The sequence below is a fragment of the Hibiscus syriacus genome, unplaced genomic scaffold, assembly GCF_006381635.1.
Source record: "Hibiscus syriacus cultivar Baekdansim isolate YM2019G1 unplaced genomic scaffold, ASM638163v2 tig00113726_pilon, whole genome shotgun sequence".
In the NCBI taxonomy this organism is placed as follows: domain Eukaryota; kingdom Viridiplantae; phylum Streptophyta; class Magnoliopsida; order Malvales; family Malvaceae; genus Hibiscus; species Hibiscus syriacus.
Genome location: NW_024063472.1, coordinates 2,150,829 through 2,175,087, shown reverse-complemented (window position 1 = coordinate 2,175,087; position 24,259 = coordinate 2,150,829). Strand labels below are relative to the sequence as shown.

Here is a 24,259-nt window from a genome sequence, read left to right as displayed (position 1 = left end):
TAAATTTATGACACGCATTTATGACTTACATTGCGTGTCATTGAAGCCCCCGTCATAAATGAAAATGACACACATTCGTGTGCCGTGATTGTATTTCGTGAATTATATATATATATATATATATATTTATATATATTGTAGATTGACAAATAATCAAACTAAATCACATTTAATGCCTCGTAATACTAAATATATATATATATATATATCATATTATATATAAGCAATACATTTGTATACAATATATTCACACTACAAGTAGTTTACAATAAACGATTAGTCAAAGAAAACAAAGAAATTACGACATTGAGAAAGAACATATAACCATTATATATATACAATAATGCACTTTGTTTCCACATACTTAGAGGTTTGAGCATCTGGATAAAAGCCACAGATGTGTGCAAATAGGCAGTGTTGTCAAACATGTATTGGCAAAAAAATGAGGATGCTTAGAATATGCAAAAACAATATCAACAAATGGTAAGTAAAATAAAACAAAGATGTCAAAATTTTGCACAGCCAGTACATAATAAGCTCCATATCATATAAGCAATTTGCATAACACATCACTATATGAAATGTTAACATCGGTCCTATATCAAACATCTACAATCCCAACTTACCATGAAGATGGCGTGGCAAGATTAGTGCAAACAAAGCACAAAAAAGAAATGTCATACTGATATGTAGAGAAAACTGAAAAGCTACCTCATATCAAATACAACAACATAATGTTTTTAACTACTACTCTTATATGGAATCATCAAGAATATCCAGGGGAAAAGGAGAGGAGGGTTGATGAGGTCTCTAATGCTAATTGCTAACCTACAACTATAGTTCAGACTATAGCATACCAACAGAAAAAAAAAACTAAAGAAAGCGCGGGGGTTGTGATATACGTAGTACATTTGAGCAAGCAGTGAAATCGGCAAAAATGTAATTGTTGCACAAAACATTTACTAAAGTACAACAGAATGTAAGGTTATGTGTCTCAGTTATGCTTAGGCCAGTGCCTAATGCTTTTCCCACTTCTTGCAAAGGGACCACACAATATCCGTGAGAATCAAATATCAACAAAACTGATGAACTAGATGATTTGGACTAAGGGGAAAACACCAACAGTGAAAGACAAAACCAGTCATACCAGAACTGTAAACTCTGCCTTGTGCAATTTGGGAGGACAAAAGTTTGATCAACCAAAGACTAGTTCAACCTTCAACTTTGTTTCAGATGATGTCTGCAAAAGTTTAGAAGTCATTATTGCACCTAAATTTAGCTACCATCTTTAACAATAGTTGTCTATAGGGTTTAGAAGCATCAAGGTTGAGAGGGAAGAAAAAAATATCAACAAATGCCAATGGAAATAAGCAAGAAATAAAAAAAGGCTGCCATTCGTTTCATTTTCCATGCTCTCCTGAAAATGAGAGAAATGAGCATATAGACTGAGGCATGCAAATACAAAAAGCTCTGAACCAAATTTCAGAACACTTGTTTTGATTAAAAGATAACATTGACCCCATAATTGTAAGAGTGACAATAGAATTATTTTTGAATAAACGTATATTCCTTTTTTCTGAGTAACTCCAACTACTTCAAGTTATTTTTGCAAGTTGAAAGACTGAGTGGGGTGACTAGAACATCGAATTACATCATTTGAAAGGAAAGGGCCACATCATATTACATGCTAAAGCAAATGCATGATATCAGATCTAGAACTTTCCAAATATCATACAAGAGTATACAATGTACCATCCTTTAATATTTTTTTGGGCACAGCAGTTGGAATCAAGTTAGGGCATGTTACAAAGTAAAAGATTATATTATATATTGCACTATAATACACAACCCAAGCTTCAAAACACCCTTGAAAGGAATCAACTAGATTAAATCCCACAGAAGGATGCCGAAAGCTCTAGCAAGATTAATTCCGTACAACACTTAGGCAAAGTCTGGTACAAGGATGGGAATGAGTGATGATGAAAATTTGTTAATCTAATGGTTAAGCTATGCAGAGTAAGAAAGTGGATATGAATCTTAACCATTTGATAACACCACTATAAACAAGTTCAGAACAGCTTAAATACTTTTGTTATGTCTCATGAAAGTTAGTTAAGACCGCCAGATGAGTAAATGTCACATGTTTACTGTCCCCAAAGCTTTGCTTTTCTAGTCACACAAGTTGGGACTGACAATCCTCTAATGAAAACAAACTAACCCTGTAAAGAATCTAATTCCACCATACAAGTTAGAAACTCATGCAAGGAAAGAAGCGGACCGTTCAACTTCAAAGATAGATTTTGCACCTTGTTCACAGGCTGGCTTATTTTCTTCACCGAATCGATCACATTTCTCTTTCGCTTCACCTTGCACGTCAGGAGTGCATCTATTGTATGCATCCCATCGGATACATAGCTACAATAAAAAAATAGATTCATAAATACACCACATTGCAATTCACACCGAGCATATTTCCAATAGACAATAAATGCAGAAACAATGTCATTACAAACCTAAAATCTAAAAGCGGTCGAGGATTGCCAAAACTTTGTTTCAAACCAGAAAGTTTCATGGATTGTGCTAAGTACAAAGTTTCATCCAAGCCAGGGGCATAAAGCATTACAACTTTAGGAATCAGTGGTTTATTCTGCAAACAATATAAAATAAGAACGTCTTCTTATATAACTTTTAAAAAACCAACCAATCAAAGACTTTGTTCCACACATTAATAAGGAAACCAAGTATAAAGTTCAATACATAAAATTATACTATTTATATACCTTAATAAAAACCCAGGAAGGGATGAATCCATCGGCAAGAACCCAAGTAACAAGACCTTGAACATCCTGGTACCAAAACAAAAAAAGACCCAAACTTCAACTATGTTTCTTTTTCTTTTCTTTTGACATAAATTCGATTTCCAGAAACTTACTTGCAAATTCAAAGTATTATCAGCTTCTGGCATCTTGAAAACAAGTTCTGGTTTTGCCTGCAAAGGGAAAGGCTTTATGTTTCATCACATTCCCCCATTATACTAAAACAGATCAATATAATCCCTACAGAAAATATGAAAAGAAAGAGCAAAAAAACGTGTACTTGAGGTCCATAAATATCAAAATAATTAGAGCTCTCCTTTGAAAACTCTTCCGAATCCTCCTTCCCCAAGCAAATTAGTTTCCCTGAAATTCCTTGTTGCCGTTGCTAACTCCCAGAATGTGAAACTACGCGCCCCATTGCCTTTGGAGCCATGTCCCTGATCATTTCCTTTCTTATGCTCTATTACCAAAATTTTGAACAAACTAATAATCAAATCCACTAGGAAAGAAGAAAGTTTCCCGAGAAATTTGGTGTTAGAATACTTAGCATTACCTTATAGAATTGCCTTTCTTCTCGTAGCGCATGAAACTGGTTACAAAAATGAAGAAAGAGTTTACAGATAAGCAAGATTGTACAAAAAAGTAATGAGAAAAAGGGAAATGAAAAGGAAACCTGGGGAATCAGCGGAATGGCGAGGAGTGGTTTGACTTCCATTGTCAATGTCGATCCTTGAATCTTTAGAACGAGGATTAAAGTAAGGGAAACAACTCATCTTCTTTTTACTTATCTCCACAATGTTGCGGTTTTCCCCAAGCAAAGTCATGACACCAAAGAATTTCCAGTATTTCGTTGAAATACCATCAAATTAAAAAGACGAGAAAGAGTACTGACGCCTTTGAAGCGAGCCAATTGGTCCTCCTTAGATGATTTTGGGTGCTTTCGTTTGGATTTTGGAGGGGTAGGGTTTGGGGAAGAAGCATTCTCCATATGATATCTCAATATTGTGTTTCTTGGTAACATGAATGCAAAAGTGTGAACTGATGATTGAGGGGAAGAAGCGGGAAAGGATTAAAATTATTGGGGGGGGGGAAATTAAAAGACGACTTTTACAAATTACACACAATTAAAAGTGTACTCCGTGTTTTTTCAAATTTTTTGGATTATGACTATTAAATTTGACACACATTATTGTAAGTCATAAATCGTTCACATTTTAAGAAACATGACATTTTTTTATGACACACATGTTTTGCAAGTCATAAATTATTGTGTGTCATCGTTCATGTGTCATTAAAGGTATATTTTATTGTAGTGTGAGAGAAGCGCCTACACGAAAGAAGTTATATATACCTCTGTCCTTTCAAGTAAAATATAATTTATAGGATAGAGAACGAATAATTTAAAGTTTATGATTTCTTGACACTTATATTTACTGTTTGTCTCAGAGTATCTTTACCAAATATGTCACACATACTCAAAAGACGAGTGGAAATACTACCCTTTTCAAATTTATATTGATTGGATAGAGGACTTTATGCCCATTGATAGTAGTCCTGTTGAATAGGTATATTTATATTTAAAAAATTTTATTTGCGTGTATGTGGTTGACTATGATTTTTACCTTTTATGATTTTGCAGGCATATGTCCCTTTACATGATGAAGCTGCCAATCATTGGTTTTTATTAGTTTTTGATGTTGTGGAGGGACATACTTATTTTTTGGACTCTCTTAGCATCAATGAAGTCTGTAACAATACTGCAGAAAATATTGTAAGTTCTTTATTCTTTTATACGAACTAATAGAATTCGTGTAGTTTTCAAATATAGAATTATAAATTCTGACTCATTGTAATAATTAAGTAAAGCTCCGCATATCTATGAGAGTCATGCTTATTTGGGTAGATTATTTGAAAATGTTTAAAAATTTCCAATCCATTTTCTTGGATTACAGAAATAGCCAAATGTGTACGTTATCTACATTTAAAATTAAAGATACTATTTTTTGGACTATATATTTCTTTGTAATAAATTATTTTATTAGATATTGGATTCAGAGATGATTGTGGCATGTACATATTGAAGTATATAGAAGCCAATGACAAAGATGATTGGTCGAAGATTAGTTTCATGGTAAAGTATACCCTATAGTTTTGTTTAACTATTGTGTGATATTAAACGACTATATAAATTTATTATGTAGACTCAATAGATGGGAGTTGAACGACTAAGAATTTTGGCAAAACTTGTCACAAGTAACCACAATGAAGTTGATCTTTTTGATTTGCGTAAACTATCTGTAGATGATTAAGAAGTTATGGATTTTCATTGTAGTTTCTTCAATGCTGAATAATGGAAAATAATGGTGGTGTATTAGATTTTTCAAAGCATGACATATATTTTAGTATGATTATACGAATTATGAGTTTTATTAGTTGATTCTGAAAGTGCAACATTAAATTATTCATAATAATATGTATTGATTTAATTCAGTAGATTTGATAAACAACTAAAATAGTACCCAAGATCCAATAAGATCTACTAGGTATCGGTACACCACCTGTATCGATACTTGCATGAACCTATGGATTTTTAAAGTGCAACATAATTCTTGTCTGGATAAATACTTCAATTACATGGTACCAATACCTCAGTGTTATTAATACTTTCGATGTTTCTTGGTTTTCAAAGGTTGTCCATGATACCCTAAATGTATACTCGACTTGGTGTAATTGAACTTAGATTAATTTTTCATCATTAGTTTACTATGACAAATAAAATGTGTGCTTCAATTATGTAAGCATTGATCTCGTGTTGTTCATCTTTCTTCTTTGGTCACTTCATATTTTTCAGTCGAATAACACTTGAAATTTTGAAGCAAATAAAAACAAATTTGAATAGTTTTCAAAATAAATTTGAACAATTTTCAAATTAAAAAAGTCGAATACTTATTCAAGAAGAATACATATTCCCAAATACAATTAACCAATTTCCAAAATAGTATTCCAAAGTCCATAAATATAAAGTTGTAAATATTCCAATAGATCCAATCCAAAATAATCCATAGAATAAATCTAAACGACCAATGCTTTCTATACCTAGATGGCTGACAATTATTACGGTGTCTAGTTGAAAGACCTTGCCCATAAGATATGACTCTACGACAATAATAGTGTTACTAGGTTAATCAACAATATAACGAGCGTTGAAATAAAAAATCCGAGTTAAAGGGGGAAATTTTGTGGCTTTATCTTAAGAAAGGTTAAAAATTTCGAACGCCTCATAAGACCAAGATAAGGAAAGTTAAACTTGGGATAAGACATAAAATCAAAATCAACAACACACTCATCCCTAATAATAAAATATTTGAAAAATTAGAAAAATGTAACCTTAAGTTTATTACTCTGGGTTTATCAAAACATGTGTTAAAAGAATATGATAAAACGGGTTGAGGTTCAGATTCGTTTATCGACTGACTTAAAGACGGGTTATCTGAACGACTACGTTTAGTCGTAAGTTCTGATTTTGGTGCCATTTTAAAATCAAATTCCTGTAAAATCAACATACATTGTACAAATAATCATCAATTTTAGTCCATTTTAGATTTTAAGTGTAGATGTAAAACACCTACATCAAAATATTGTATTCGATTAAATTAAACCTATATATTCAATCTAAATCCTATAAACCTAAAACAGATTCAGTCAAGAATCCAAAATCCATAAAAAATAACATAGTGGAGAAAATTAAATAAAAAAGGAAATAATACCTTGGGAAAACAACAAATATGTGATGAGTATGCACGATTCGTTGTTTGGAGATGAAATCCCTTGAAAGTCTTACAAAAACAGTGAAGAATTTTGAGTGATAAATGGGTGGATTTTAGAGAGAAACTTGCGTTCTTAAGGTTAATATTTGATATACTTTGGGTAAACATCGGATAAGATTGTATTTATAGGTAAAAAATCCACATGTATCGGTACACCTGTTACAAAGGTACTGGAACACCATACGTATCGATACCATAATTATACACTAGAAAAGGACTTGTATTACTAGTACACACACGTACCCGACTCAGGTTGTATAAGCATAGGGGCTTCTGTTACAATTCTCTTTAGCATTTCAAAACTTTCTTAGCATTTCTCTGACCAAACAAAAGGCACATCTTTCTATAACAGCTTAGTTAACAGTGAAGCTAATATTGAGAAGTTCTTCACAAACCGTCTATAATAACCAGCAAGCCCCAAGAAACTATGAACTTCAAGAACATTCTTTGGGGGTTTCCAATCCACTATCGCTTAAATCTTTTTAGGATCTACTCTTATGCCTTATACGGAGACTATATGACCAAGGAAAACAATCTCAGTTAACCAAAATTCACACTTGGACAATTTGGCATACAACTTATTTTCTCAAAGAGTCTGAAGAACCACTCGAAGATAATCATCATGTTCATCTCTTAACTTGGAATACACCAAAATATCATCTATAAATACCACCACAAAATATCCAAGTAAGGTTGGAATACTCGGTTCATCAATTCCATAAATGATGCAGGATCATTAATCAATCCAAATGGCATTTCCACAAATTCGTAGTGTCTATACCGATTCCAAAAAAGTTGTCTTTGAAATATCATCCTCTTTTATCTTTAATTGGTGGTACCCCGACCTCAGGTATATCTTAAAGAACACTGCTACGCCTTTAAATTAATCGAATAGATCATCATTCCTCATAAGAGGATACTTATTCTTTATTATTACTTTGTTTAACTAACGGTAGTCGATGTATACTTGCATAGACCCGTCCTTCTTTTTCACAAAAAGTACAGGTGCTCCCCAATGAGAAACACTGGTCTGACAAATCCCTTATCGAGTAGATCTTACAATTGGGCTTTTAATTCTCTTAACTCCATTGGAGCCATTCTATATGGAGCCATAGAAATAGGTTTGGAACCAAGGTAAACCTCAATATGGAATTTCACCTGACAAGTCTAGAGGTAACCCTAGTAACTCTTCTAGAAAAACATCCAAAAACTCCTAACCGTTGAAATATAATCTACTCTCACTTCTGATATTCGAGTGTTTATCACATTAGCTAGAAAAGATATGCACCCCTTTGACATCATTTTCTTTGTAGTCATGGATGATATCACATTAGATGGGGATTTCCTTTTTTCGCCAAACACTACTATTTAGTAGCCTTTCATATCCTTAAAAAATAATTGCTTCTTGCGATAATCAACCCATCCATGATGTGGAAACAATTAATCCATAACCAAAATGATTTCAAACTTATCGAAAGGCAACTTTATTAAGTTTGTCGGGAACACAATCCCTTGAATCTTTATCGGGCATTTTCTACATACCCGAGTTACTCTCGCACTGTAACCCATAGGGTTTACCGCTATCATCTCACTAAAAATTGGTTTTAAAGGAATTCCTCTAGTTCTAACCAACTTTTTACTAATGTATGAGTGTATAGAACCAGGGTCAACCAAAACAAACAGAGGTTCATCAAAAAGATGGAATGTACCTTTTAAGATCTTCGGGTCATCCCGATCCTCATTAATCTTAATATTGTAAACCGTGGCTACTCCCTGAGTTTCTTATCATGGCATTGACTCATATGGTCCTCTGGATCTACCTCTATCCCTGCTCCTATTAGAAGCTTCCACAGATCTCTAATTTTGTGCTAAATTATCCCCATATTTCTTGGGACAGTTTCAAGAAAAGTGACCAGTTTCACCACACTGGAAACAAGCTCCACTGAGAAATCTGCATACTCTACTGTGAAATTTTCCATATGTATGACATTGAGGTCTCTGTTCAATTACTCTACCCGAGCTAGCAATAAAATACTGGATTGTTTAGTTTTCTGCGAAGCTACAGTAGAATCATCTATGTCAGTATATCTAGAACTCGAGCCCTTGCCTCTCTTAGCTTGATGGGGGAGTTGAAGGTGTTCCAACTCTTTTCCCCATCTTCATACTCTGCTCCACTCCTAGGGTCTCCTCTTGAGCTATTTCAATTGCCTTGGCTCGGTTTATGACTTCTTGCAAGATAGGCAAGTTCAAAGCTAACATTATCTCTTTCAACTTTGGCCTCAAACCTTCAATGAACCAATCACTTTGAGCCTTATCATTGGGAACTATCTCAGTAGAAAAAACAACTTAACTTGTTGTATTCGGCCTCGTACTCATGTGCTGCTCGATCACCTTAGTTCAAATTAAGGAACTTTAGCAGCATCGCCCGTCTAAACTGCTCACCAATGTACTTGTTCTTAAATTCCTCCAAGAAGAACTGTCAGGTCACTTGCTCCGGTGGTGAATACATCGTAGTATTTGATCACCATACTCTATTTGATCTCCGAAGTAAAGATACAACTCCACCCAGCTTTTCCGACTCGGAGCAGTGAAGACTTTCATGCATTACCATAACATCATTTAGCCATAAATCAGCCTCCACGGGACCTTCATCCTCTTCTCCCCGGAACTCAGGAGCTCCTAAACTCTTCAGCACTTTTGGGATCAACATCCTAGGTATTGGAGGAGTAGGGGAAGGCGGAGGAGGTTGGAACCTAGTCAGAATAGCATTGAGAGCTTGCATAAAATCTCTAAACTCAGGCACTGACATACCTTGATGTGCAAGCGCACTAGCATTCTTGGATGGAATCGGATACTCACTATTCTCCTCATACTATTCTCCTCATAACTTTCACTACCCGATCCTTCTTTATTTTCTCGTTCGGCTGCTATTCGCGATTTCGAAGATTCTGCCATCTTATATGACATAATAATATTAACACTAAAGTTAGTAAAGAGTGTCATCAATCACATTCTAATGGCACCATATCAGTAACCTTAACAATCTTAATGGCATGTAATCCCTTTTTCTAAATTCAAATAAACCTGATTTTGACCGAGAATAAGCTAAACCTATAGCTCTGATAACAATAAATGTAACACTCATTTTTCGTATACATTTTTGTACACAATTCATAGTTGTCACGTGACTTTTAAAAACATTTACTTATTTGTAAAACCCATAATATTTTGTTTCGAAAATAAAACAAAACATTTTGATATAATGATAAAACATTATTCATAACATATTATCAAAATTATCACTTTAATACATTCTAGAGCATTTTTCTTAAATTCAAAATAGATGTCATCTAATTTTCAAAATAGACATGATTGTCCTACTATTACTGATGAGTTAACCTTGGATAGACGATAGTTGTTGTTGCACTCCTTATTTGGCTAGTCTTTGCTCTTATCTACGCGTGAAATTAACACACACTAAGTATTTACTTAGTGAGGCAATATAATGTAAATTAACTGAAATTCATACATAAGCATATCATGGATATTGAAGTATGAACTAAATCGTATTCTTCATAAAATCAGTTAACCATGTCAATTAAACCAAGTTTCGTTCATATAGTCATTGAAAATATTCTTAGTATGCCCAACATACCTATCTTTTTGTAGATTTTTCCCAATTATCCTTTTTTTCCCACTGTATATTAAATAAGAATGTAAGGTACATGCATTGCACCGAAGTGCAAAATGGTCATTCACCTTTTATGAATACCATGTGTGGCACCTTTTACGTCGAAATGCACCGTTATGCATTTAACTTTCATTAGTGGCACCTTTTATGCCGAAATGCACCGTTATGCATTTTACTTTTCTTAGTTGCACCTTTTATGCCGAAATGCACCGTTATGCATTTAACTTTCATCAGTGGCACCTTTTAAGCTGAAATACACTGTTATGCATTTAACTTTCATTATAGAGTAGTTCATACTCTAAAAATTATTCATAATATCATTCATATATACGTTATCAAAATATACCAAAATGTTGTAAAACATACATTTAACAAAACATTTGAAGTTGACTAATCGTGAGTCTTCCTTCTTTTATTACAAGTACAAAAAAATGCATTCACCTGATATGCCTCGCTAGTATGTTGTAATGATGTTCGACTATTCGACAACTTTATCTTTTCCCTTTTTCTTGCTTGACTCAGGAACTTGGTTATGATCTATACAAACATCCATTAATTGAACATACCTTACCAATGTTAGTATACTCTATAACATTTATACTTTTAATAATACTAAAAAGTACTATTATTTTCAATTTCTATCAAAATTCATCCTATCTTAAATTTTCCAGGCTCAATAGTATTGATACCATGGTATCAATACTTCTATACTATGATATCGATACTCCCTTTTAGTATCGATACCATTTTTGCATTCTAGAATCCATGGTATCGATATCTTCTTCTTAGTATCGATACCCACATCAGTATCAATACTAATCGCATCAGTATCGATATTGTTCATCATATTTCTTCAAATTTAAACCTATAGTATCGGTACTGTTCTTCCAGTACCGATACCCTTACCCATATTTTTTCACTTTTCAGCTCAATTTTTACCCTAATTTCATTTAAATCTCTTACTTTTACCTTCAACAATACCATTAAACTCACCATTACTTAACCTAACTAACTTTCCTCCATTTATCTTCTTATAACACCCAAATTCTCTAAAGAACACTCAAACCAAGAATCATACTACTTTTTCTAATATGTTTTAATCACTTCCAAGGCTTCTAATCTCTTATTTACTTCTTTTACAAGTCAAATATACTTGTAAACATCAATAAAAACTCATATTTCACTAATCACTCATAAATTCATTTTCTTCAATCTCAAATAAATCATTCATCTCTTAGTTTTAATCATCTTTAAATCTTCCTTAAGCTTACACATCACTTAAGGTTTCAAGAACAAACCAAAAATAAAAGGAAAAACTCGCTAGATGAAGCCTTACCTTTGGCTATGGAGGAGAGCATGGGAACACGAGAACAAGGAGAAGAGAATATGACTTAGCTTGTTTTTTAACTTCTCTCTTTTTCCTCTTCTTAAATACCCCAATTAAAATAATTTTAAATATATTTCCTTCTAAAGGACCAAAATACCCTTTCATTCTTACTAATTGGTCTTAAACACAATTTCCTAAATAATTTCTTATACTTGACCATTTATTCAATTTAATCCTCCAACTTTTAAATCTCTTCAATATAGTCAATGACCCAATATTCGGGGTATTACATGAATTTTGGAAATCAATTAAAGAATTCAAGTTATATAATTGGATGAATTTTAAAATTAGGGTTAGGGTTAGGGTTTAGGAAATATGGGATTGGGGAAAAATAATGAGAGGGGGAAGTTTGATGGGATTATTGAAGCTCAATTGACAACAAAAAAATTTGCAATAGGGGGTGAATTGACAAATTTGAGAATATGGAGTAAGGATAATAAAAGATAGACAATTGGATAAAGTATAACCAATCCCGTTTACACAAAGGATAAGAAATGTAAACAAGAAAACCTCTCTAAGGTAGGTGTTTACAAAAAATTAAGCTCACAAGAACAAAATATTTACAAGAGAATAGAAATAAAGAGTGAAAAGCTCTTCTCTTGTGTTTGATTGCTTGGATAGGTGTTCTTAACCCTTTTTCAACTGTCTTGAACTTATATTTATGTGTTGGAATGATTTTGTGGCCGTTTCTAGCCATTGAGAGTAATTTGGAGCCGTTGGGGATATTTTTCTGCGCAAAATAAAATTGCCCAGTACAGAGGGTATCGATACTCCTATAGGGGGTATCGATACTCCTATAGGGGGTATCGGTACTCCTATAGGGAGTATCGGTACTACCTTTGTTATTTTTAAATAAAACTAGTCGTTACTAGTTGTTGGGCCTAACAGTATCGTACTAAGCGTATGATATCGATACTACTATGTAAAGTAGTATCGGTACCCCTTTGGGTATCGGTACCATTTTTGCGTTCTGGAATTTGAGCAATATTGGTAGTATCAGTACTACCTAGTGAGTATCGATACTTCCCTTACTTTTGGTATTGATACCATATATTGTTCATGAGGTATCGATACTGTAAGAACAATATCGATACTTCTTGTCTAGAAAAACTTTGTGCTCAATTCCAAGTTAAATGGACTTTGAATTGTTTTGAAAACTTTGAATAAATTCATTTCAAGTCCAAAAATATTTTCCATAAATTGTTATATCAAAACATAGTTCAACAATCTCCCCCTTTTTGATATAACAAAACATTTAAAAATTGTTTTTGGCAAAACTCCCCCTTAATAAAATATTTAATGAAAAATATATCAATTGTTGGAAAATGTTCAACTCCTTTTTCATTAAAAAATTGATTTTTTTCAAACCCACACTTCTACCCCATTTTTTATATAAAAAATAATTAAACTTTAAAGTTCAAAAATAACATTGGAGAGTAAGTGGTAAATATGACATTAAAATCATTTGAAAAATCAAAGTTCCCCCTCAAAAAGTGCACTCCAAAAAAAGTTGACTTTTATAAGCTTGACACTTAAACAAAATTGAATTTCACAAAGAATAACTAACATATTAGTAACACATGAAATTCAATAATCCAAGTCTAAAATAATCTTTATGCAATACGAATTGTTGAAATTAAGTACATATGCATAAAGCCTTCCAAAAAAATGTTATGCATTTGAAAATTTTGATATCAATTGTTAGAGATATATCATTTGCATTTTAAATTACATGCATAAACATTTAAAATTAGGTCAAAAGCTTAAAATTTTTAAAATCAAAGCATTTGAAAATTTGATATTAATTGTTAGAGAAATATCATTTGCATTACCAAATTTGACCAAAATTCATTACGATGAACTAAAAATTATGAAAAATCATTAAATCTTTAAATTGTTCATCATAACACCTTTTTTTAACATACATGAGATAGAAAACATAAAATCATTTAAAATCAAAACTCATGCATGCTTAAATCAATATGAGCAACCAAATAATCAAAAACAAAAGCATTAAGCTTAGAGGTTACCCATTCCTTTTCAAAGTGTGGCTAGAGCATTTTATATCTTCGTTTTCATCACATTGCTCCCACACACCTACAAGAGATATTCAAGTAGATTTTGATATCCAAATTGCTTTGGATCCTTGAACGTTAGTTTCAATGCCCCTTGTTCCCTTGGGAACCCTAACTTGTCTAATTTTATAACATGTTCCTTTCTTTAAAGGACAAGTATGTTCCTTATGACCATGATAATAACAATGTGAGCATTTTGTCATTATTAAACTAGATAAATTGTTTAAAATAATTTCTTTTTTATTTTGTTAAGTATTCAAGCTTAATTTTTAAATCAAAATTTTCTTTTACAATACTTTCAATTTTCATTTTAGAAAGCTCTAAATCATTTTTCAAAATTTCATTTTGGTTTTCAAAATCATTTTAGCTTTCAAAAGAAAATCATTTTCAACTTTAAATTTAGAAATTAATTTCTTGTATTTGGAGTTCATGGTCTCAAATCTGGAAATAATTCATCGTATGCATCTTGTAAGTCATTAAAAGAATAAGAATTTGACTCACTTGAGTTAGAAGATACCTTGGGCTCTTCATAAGCCATTAAAGACACCACCTTTGTTGTTTTCTTTCTTGTCTCCGTAGATTTCCTCGAGCTTATTCCAAAGCTCATTGGCATTAAAACACGAAGAAACTCCTTCATAGATATTGGGACCAAATGCACAAAGCAACATGTGCATGGCCTTGCCATTTTGTTGAGCTTTCTTCCATTTTTGGTCACTCCACTTCTTCGCCTTCTTCGTAGGAGAAGAGTATCTGTTCTCGATCATCTCCCATGAATCAAGATCATTGGATTGGATAAATAACTTCATTACTTTCTTCCAATGACGGTAGTTTACTCCATTGAAATGTGGAGGCTTGTTGATCGATTGGGAGTCTTCTATGTAGAACGAGCCAGAGGTGGAAGTTATCTTCTCGGTTGTGTTGGGAATTGATAGAGCTTCTTCTAGGATAGTCTCAAAGTGGTTAAACCTTCGATTGAGTTAAGCTCTGATACCAAATGTTTGGATTATTGAAGCTCAATTGACAATAAAAAATATTTCCAAGAGGGGTGAATTGGCAAATTTGAGAATAGGGAGTAAGGAGAATAAAAGATAGACAATTGGCATAGTGATTTATAGTGGTTCGACTTCTCAACTAAGTCTACATCCACTACTTTAGCTCCTCACTAAGGTTTTTCTAACAAATTCACTAATTTGTTCTTTCTTTTTACATGATCAAGAGATAACCTTTACATTCTCTAGTTTTTCAATGGCTAAACTAGAACCAATCTCCTTTACACAAAGGATAAGAAATGTAAATAAGAAAATCTCTCTAAGGTAGGTGTTTACAAAGAATTAAGCTCACAAGAAAAAAATATTTACAAGAGAATAGAAATAAAAAGTGAAAAACTATTCTCTTGTTTTTATTGCTTGGATAGGTGTTCTTAACCCTTCTCCAAGTGTCTTTAACTTCTATTTATGTGTTGGAATGAGTTTGTAGCCGTTGGGAGTAATTTGGAGCCGTTGGGGATGTTTTTTTCTCTACAAAATAAAACTACCCAGTACAGAGGGTATCGATACTACTATAGGGAGTATCGGTACTACCTTTGTTATTTTTAAATAAAACTAGTTGTTACTGGCCGTTGGGCCTAACGGTATCGATACTAAGCCTATGATATCGATATTACTATGTAAAGTAGTATCGGTACCCCTTTGGATATCGATACCATTTTTGCATTCTGGAATTTGAGCAGTACTGGTAATATCGGTACTACCTAGTAAGTATTGATACTTCCCTTACCTTTGGTATCGGTACCATGTGAACAGTATCGATATTGTTCATGAGGTATCGATACTATAAAAACAATATCGGTACTTCTTGTCCAGAAAAACTTTGTGCTCAATTCCAAGTTAAATGAACTTTGAATTATTTTTGAAAACTTTGAATAAATTCAATTCAAGTCCAAATACATTTTGCTATAAATTGTTATATCAAAACATAGTTCAACAAAGTCCCACACCGCCAACCACAACCACTACCGGTGAAGGCGCTGACAACTTGGACGAAAAACCATGTTTGAATCAAAATAAACTTATTCTCTTACCTTAATGGGTTGATTGCGCAAACGGTGGTGAATAGCGTCCACGTCGAGAGGGGTGAACAACAACGATTCAATCGAAGGAGGAAGACGAAACCGGTGACGGTGGCAATGAGAAAATCATAGCTTTTAAAAAAAATAGGATTTTGTAACTAGGGATTACTATTTAAACTAGTTATACAAAAAATATTTTAAAAAAAGAATTTAATTAAAATTACAATTACATTTTTAACTAAAATATAATTATACGTTGAGTACCTTATAATTTTATAGTTTTACAATTTAATTTATCGGTGCTCATCACCGCTTGCCCAGCGTGGTAGAATTTTCCTTTATTTTATTTGCAAAGGAGGCATATTCTAAAAATTAAGAAAAATTTGAAAGAACAGATTAGGTGTTGGTATTTGAATTCTGAAATTATTGGATGTTCCCACTTAAAAGTAATTAGGTAAATAAACTGAATTATCACGATTATTATTTTTAAAAATATATTTTCTTTTTATGACAATTGATTAAACTTCTTTAAAATATTTTATACCAAGAATATGTTTTAGTCTAAATTATTTATTTGATATCTCATTCTATAATTTTATTTCGGTCACTTAATTAATTTTTAAAATTATATTTTGTTTTTATTTAATACTCATCGTTAAATTTAACTTTTGAATTAATAAAAGTAATAATGTAATGATATAATAATAGTTTAGTCTAAAAAATTATACATTCTATTAAATCGATCTTAATTTAAAATAATTCAATAAATCTTTAATATTTAAAAATTATTTCAGTTATTTAGATTTAAAGAACCATATCAACATCGTGAATTGTCATGTTAGTATTATAACGATTAATGATGATTTTTATCAATTAAAGAACTATGACGATTAAATTTTTAGATTTAAACGTATAATTGAATGAAATAAAATAAAATGTTAATTGATTTTTTCTTCAAAAGTTCAAAATCCTTTCACTCTTCTAAACCAAATAATACTTACGCCTCGAGGTAAACAAGAAACACATATAACTCATTCTTATCAAGAAAAGAATACAAGATTAATAAATTCATAAGATATTATTTGTAAAAGAATTTCATTGTGTTATAAATTATATAAAATTCCACCATAACTAATATCAATAAACTTTTGTGTTATGTTAGCCGAAAATATTTAACATCCGTCGTGTTTTGTCTTCGTAATAATTCTTAAAAGTAACGTAATAATTTAAATCGCACTAATGTTAAATGTTGCAAATTTAATAAATAATCATATCCAGTGATTTTAGTTGTAAAAAAATATATTTTTTTAAAAAAATTATAAGTTCAAATAATTACATTTATAAGATATATGTCTTGTCAATAAATTTAATAAAAGGAAATTAAATGAAAAAGAGGCTAGAGCCTTATCTACTAATGAGAGTTTTTACTTAAGGTGGACCATCGACATCCCTTTAAATAAGGTGTGCGACCGAAGCAGGAGCAGATGAAAAATGCTCAGCGTAAAGTTGAGTGGGAGGGGGTGTTTAGCCATGCCATCGGCTACCATGTTGCTTTCACTAGACGTCCAGAGGAATTTCGTATACCAACTGCGACAACAGAGAGAGAGGATGACTCGTTCAAGTGGAAGCGAGACTGGATCCGTGCTGGCTCCGTCGAGTAGTCAAATAACTTGGAGGGTTTCTGACTGAACTTGAAGAATCTCCATTCCATAGGACCATGCAACTTGTAAACCAGTATAGAGGCCCAGAGTTCAGCTTGTATGGGGGATACAATGCCAATTGGTTTGTGAAACCCAGTTAACCATGTCCCATCGCTCGATCAGAAAATTCCATTTAGTTAAACATATACAATCTTATAATTATCATACACTTGTTAAAAAAAATTGTTGTGCCTATTTAAAATTTGTACATTTAATAAATAATAGACATTAATTTAGTTGTACATTAAAATTGATTATCAACAACAAAAAGGATGAGAAAGAATATCACCTTGAATTTTAGTAATATAGAAAAAGTTTATGTTGACAAAGTAGAGGTCAATTATAGCCCAAATATGTAATTAAAATAACTACGTTCTGATCAGTTCGCAATTGTTTGATATTACTCGTGATTTGTAGCCATTAATATACTCCATAATGTAGAGGGGATGACCTTTCGATCGAAGCCTTAGGATAATTTGTTGTCCTATTATCAATATTTAAAGTCGCAATAGCTTTCATTGCTTTCATGTCACGTTAAAATGTAAATCTTATCCACTTTTGTTTGCTATAGTTAAAGTGTTGCTAAGCACATATAGAAAAAATTATTCTACTGATTTTTAAATTATTATCATTTTTTATTTTAATAAGTGAAATTGTATTTATCATCTAGTTGTAACATCAAACTGAATAAATTTAGTACTATAATAAATGTGGGTAGCTGATTGTAAAGAAAAACAGACTTTTAGGAATGAACAAATTGGAGATAAAGAGAAAAATAAATTACAACTCTAAAAGATTTTTTTATTTTTTGATTTATTTATCTTGATTTAACATTTGAGTTGATTTTTTTAATCTCGATAGCTGTTTGGAGTTACTCCAATTACAGGGATAAAATCGGGATTAGAAATTCACAGGGTTAATATTGAACTTTTAAGAAATATATAATAGCTTATTAGCTATTTAAACTTAAATTTCAGAGCACGAACCAAATGATTTATATGGTAAAGGGATTGTTATTATTCCTTGAAGACCCTAGTCTGAGCCCTACTTAATTAAATATTTAATATTTTTTTTTTAATTTGAATACTTATTTTTATATGAATTAAAATACTATTAGACAAAAATCTATCAAAAAAAAATTACAAGGCCGGACTCCTTCGGACTTCAAGAGAGCTCCGCCTTTGTTCAAATATATTATATTTAAATTTGATAAAATCATTTGTTAATATGTGATCATATTTTATTATTATGTTAGTTTAATCATACTTATCTATCACTAATAAGATATTTGTTTGTATCTTTTATTTTTGAATTATTTAATTTTCAACTTTTTTATAATTTTATTTTGTATGGTAAATGAATTAGATTTCAAAATAAAAAGCAATTGCACATTATATAGATTAAATCACGGATTTGAATGGTATTTTTATTAAAATGTTTCCTTTTTATATCAAACGATTTACTAATTACTACTAGTTTAACAAACAATGCGTGTATCTTATGTTGATTATTGAAAATAATTAACATCTGTTTTGTCTCTGATAAAATACATTACATCTTTCAAATATGTAGACAATTCATTAGAAGTAATGTAGTAATTCAAATTTCATTAATGCTCAATGTTCCAAATACACTAATAATCATCAGAATGAGTGCAGAAGTAAAAGAAGTAATTTATATCCAATTACATATCTAATTTTGCAGAAGAAACACCAGTCGTAGAAAGATTATCACTATGAAATGGAAACAGTGTAAATAATAGACATAAAGATAAAAGACAGTTGAGATTGGGGAGAGATGTTTAGCAGTTGATTGTGGTATTTATTCAGCAGCTACGAGAGACTGAACTTTAGTGTCGTTTTCAACTTCTTCAAAGTGATCCTGACGGGCATTATCAGCCAACATAAGGGTAACTAACCAGAAGAGGGCTGAATCAAGGGCCACAAACGCACCACCACCTAGGAGTCCAGTCTGAGCAGTGGGGCATTGTGTGCTCAGATTTTCATGAACATTGTGACTCAAGTACATGCTCTGTGATCGTCGGCCACAACAGCAGACTCGCCGCTAGGCCTCCTGTAAACCTGCCCCCATAACCGTATCAAATTTGTGTATCTTAATAAGGGTGTCCATAATTATACTTGAGTGACTTTTATATGGGATATACATGAAATAATCGTAACACATTCAGGAACAGAGTCATTTGTTGGTTGTAGGCCTCCAAAGTTTTTAGTTGAATAACATTTTAAGTCATTTTTTAGTTTAAATATCAATCAAATAAAACATTTGTCCCTCCTAATTTTTATATTTAACTACTTAATAAAAACACATTGGCTGATCTTAGTGGTAAGGGAAACTATTGTTCTTCTAGAAATCTTAGGCTCAAACAGCTGTCTGAATATATTTTCAATAGGATAAGAAAGCATCTGAACATAACACCGGACTATTAGAAAACAACATTAATATATTCTTTTATCCCTTTCAATGTTTGATCCTAATTCCATTTCTAGATACATTTATTTAAAAAAACTGATTTAAAGCAAATTCACGGTAAGACTCAAACTCGAGGCATCTAAACTTGGAATAATTCCTTAAAGAAAATAACCGTAACCATGGACAGAGAAGTGCTTACAAGGCAATGCTGAAGAAGACGAAGAAAGCGGTGCTCTGAAAGAGAACTGATTGGGGAACAGATTTTCCTCTATAAGGGTAAAACAGAGACCAATAGCCGGCGATGTAAGATAGTATGAGAAACGAAACCGACATGTAACCGAGAGCCACGGAGGGATCCGATGGATACTTGCATACAACCACGTCTTTACCGGGAATTGGGGTTCCGGCCACCGGCTTCTTGTTCTCGGCAATGACTCCGAAGACGAAAGATAAGACGCCGAGGCCAGCAACGACGAGGGCCGCTTTCCTGATGGTCACAGCCATGATCTATCTTGATTACACGATGATCTGATGAATGAAGAAGAAAACAGATGGGCAGTTATATTATATGCATGTAAGAAGTTGAAGGTTGTAAAAAATAGGGGTCAATGATACCCAAAATATAGGGAGTTAAGATAACAACGTACTTGTCGATTTGCAATTCTTGAATCTGTCTCCTACTTTGTCGCCATTAATAGAATCTTTGAGGATTATTTTATTTCAATGTAAATCTCTTTAAGAGTAGTAGTATTTCATTTAAACACAAGCACTTATGTTTGGAGGACTTATATTTAAAAGTCTTCCATCCTACTTCCATATGAAATCAGAAAAATAAAATAAAAAGAATTTCACATCAACCTATTAATTTATTTTAATTACTGGATTAATGGAATTAACCAATGTGATTTTGAAATTGATGTTTTAGATTCCAAGACGGTGTTTCAAGAGCGGAAACAAAAACAACACATACATAAATAAATATTTTAAAACCCCACAAAACTTTAAATGATTAATTTATTAAAAATCCATTAAATTAATAATTTAGAAAATGACCATGAATATTGATGTGATCTTGGAGGCAAACATATCATGAGAGTCAATTACCACAATATTAACTAATAGCTCGTCTGATAGCTGTTTATAAAAGTAATTTCAATGGATTTATTGGGCCTAAATAAGAGAGAAGGACGATCACTCGATTTCAACTAAAAATGGTACGTTTTGTAAAATAAAATAAAGGGTAAAGTACACAAATGGTCCTCTGACTATAGGGTCATGCTTTATTAAGTCCCTCAATAATTAAAAGTTACAAAATGATCCTCCAAGGATGTTGCTTTGTTGAGTCCCCTGACTATTAACAATTATAAAATGGTCACTCCACTATTTATTTAGTTCCAAACTCTTTCTTTTTCGTTAAAATTTTTATGGCAATTTGAGTTTGTCGTTAATCTGCTAATTGGGATACGGTAGTGGTTTGAGATTCTAGGATTATGTTTTTATTATATCACAGTTAGCATGTTAACAATCAGTTTAGAACACAATAAATATCAGATGACCATTTTGTAACATTTAATAGTTAGGGACTCAACGAAACAACATCCATCTAATCGAAAAACCATTTTGTAACTTTTAATAGTCAAGGGACTCAATAAAAAATGCATATAGTCGAGGGACCATTTGTGTACTTTACCCTAAAATAAAATACGTACAGATGGTCAGGTAGAGAAAGCAACGGCCATGGAATCCAAAAGTACCTCCAGCCTTTTGATTGTGCAAAATTAGGGAGCTTAACTCTGTAAGGAGGAGGGAAGGAGAAGGATGATGGTAGCGGAGAAGAATAACATTTGTTTTTGGTTTTGATATTAAAGTAGTAGATTTTGAATTTTGAAATGTTTCTTGAGCTTCGCTTCTTTGTGGGTGTATGCATGTTGAATGTTTGAATGTTTGAATGTCAAGCATGTTTTTATTCAATTTGATGCCTTTTGTGGTTAAATATGTGAAAGATTAGGAGTCATTTCTCAGCGGAAAATTGTCATTTATGGACTTATAAATTGATACTATTCTTCACGTGTCTATATCATATGAAATCGAGTTAAAAATTAGGCTGTACTAGTAGTATTGAAATCCACACTTAAGGCATCAACATTGATTTTTCGGTATCAATACTAAATTTTTAGTATTAGTACTGATAACAAAGTTAGGATTACAGCGTGTCATTTTGATATTGATACTATTTAAGAGTATTGATATCCTAAACATCGATTCCTTGGAATTGAGTCTCTATTTGATATTAATATTAATTGTATGAAAGGTTAAAGTTTAACTTCTAAAATGTTCAATGAAATGTTGATTGACTGGTAGAAAGAGATTAAGCCTAAAGGGAAGCCTAAACATATTAAACTAAGTAAAATACACTGAGAGGGATATATTACCAAAGTACTCATAGATTAGTAAAATTACTAAAATTTCCTTGAGTACTTCAGGAATGAGAATGAGCATTAAAATGATGAAATGAATAAGATATCCTTAATGCGTAATAATGGATTGTGAGAATAAATAAAAATGTTTAATGCTTAAACAACATTAGGTATTAAAAGTTTATAGTGCTCTCGTATAACGTTTTAAGAGAGTGAATGAACCACATAATGATGTGAGAGGGAATGTATCGATTGATTTTATAGTGATGTTTGTATAATTAAATTGATTGATCTTATATAAAAAAATGTTGACATGTGTGGTCTATAGACAATATCTCATCATATGTCGTCGTTGCGTATAGCGATAGGTTGTTAGATATCTATGCATGTTTAGCGTGAATGCTTAGTGTGACCATACAACTTCCTACGATTGATATGCGATAATTGTTATCTATGTTTTAGTGAGCAGGGATGGAATTATTAAGGGAGTGGGTCCCCAACCAACAATTTTTTTACATTTAATTTACAAATAAAATTTAAATATTTATGGAATAATTATGAAATTGTCCTTTAACTTTAAAAAAGTTATACTTTGTCCCTCTCAAAATGAAATATTAGCTTCAGTCTCTGTTAGTGAGATTGAGTTTCCCTCTATAATCGATGTCTGGTTATTATGTGAAAAAAAAAACCATATATTACATTATGTTCGTGAGAATCATTATCGATGCTTTAGTGAGACCAAATTTGCCATATTATCGTTACCTAATTGCTATATGACACCATGTGTTGGTATTGTATTTATACATATGCTGAATGTATAAGTTGAATGTTAATTGATGCTAGGTGAACTCGAGGACTGAATGATAATTCTATTTTATAGATAATAGGCTCTTAATGATGAGCATAATATCTTTTTGATGATTTTGCATAATTAGACCTAGTAATAATCTCCACTTATATGGCTTTGTATGATTACATTTATTAATTTCACAAAGTGTGGTAGAATAGAAGTATACCGTTCATCTTTGTGAAGCTCAACGTTTAGATGTTTCTATTCGTAAGTAAGCATATTAGACTTGTTCAAGGAGTACCATCATATCAAGACTTTCAACATCTTCTTTTCATAGTATAATAATTATTTACTTAAGAGTGCACGTGTAATCATTAGACTCATATTTGAATATTGGTTTATAACTTTATGGTAAAAAGTACTTGAGACCCTTATACTTTATCAAAAAATTAATGTGGCCTTCAATTTTTTTTTTACTTAATGACCCTCAAACTTAGAAAAAAAACTCAATGTGATCTTTTGACTAATTGTTTTCGTCGTTGATCGTTACAATATTGATGTGACACTTGACAATACACAATGCTAGCGCCGCGATCTACGATATTGATTTGACAGTCCACGATTATTGGTGACGTGGTAAATAGGCAAAATTGGTTTTTTTTTGTTGAGTTTGAGGGCCAAATTGATTTTTTTAAGTTCAATAGCTTATTTGATTTTTTTTAAAATAAAATATTTTAAATTTAAAACATACAAATATTAAAAAAAAGTAAATATAAAAATAAAATAAAACTCAAATTAGAATTTGTCTCTAAATTTTAATGTAAATCTTTTTTTTTTATTTTGTAGAGACATATTTGTTATTCCTTGAAAAAATTTAAAAAAAATATATTGGGGTGAAAAAACCTCAAACATATGGAGTTCATATCTTCTGTAATACCCTAATTTTGTCTGAATCATTCGAATTAATTTGAAGGAAATCAGAACCAATTTGAAAATATTCGTGTATTGATCAACCCAAGTGGTACCAGCGAGGAGTGGAAATTAGTGCATATATTTGT

The 24,259-nt window shown here is 31.8% G+C and overlaps 1 pseudogene; it reads right to left on the bottom strand.

Annotated features, from left to right (window-relative positions):
- Positions 1-19,385: 19,385 nt before the first annotated feature.
- Positions 19,386-20,542, bottom strand: LOC120187822 (annotated as a pseudogene).
- Between the last annotated feature and the right edge of the window lie 3,717 nt (positions 20,543-24,259).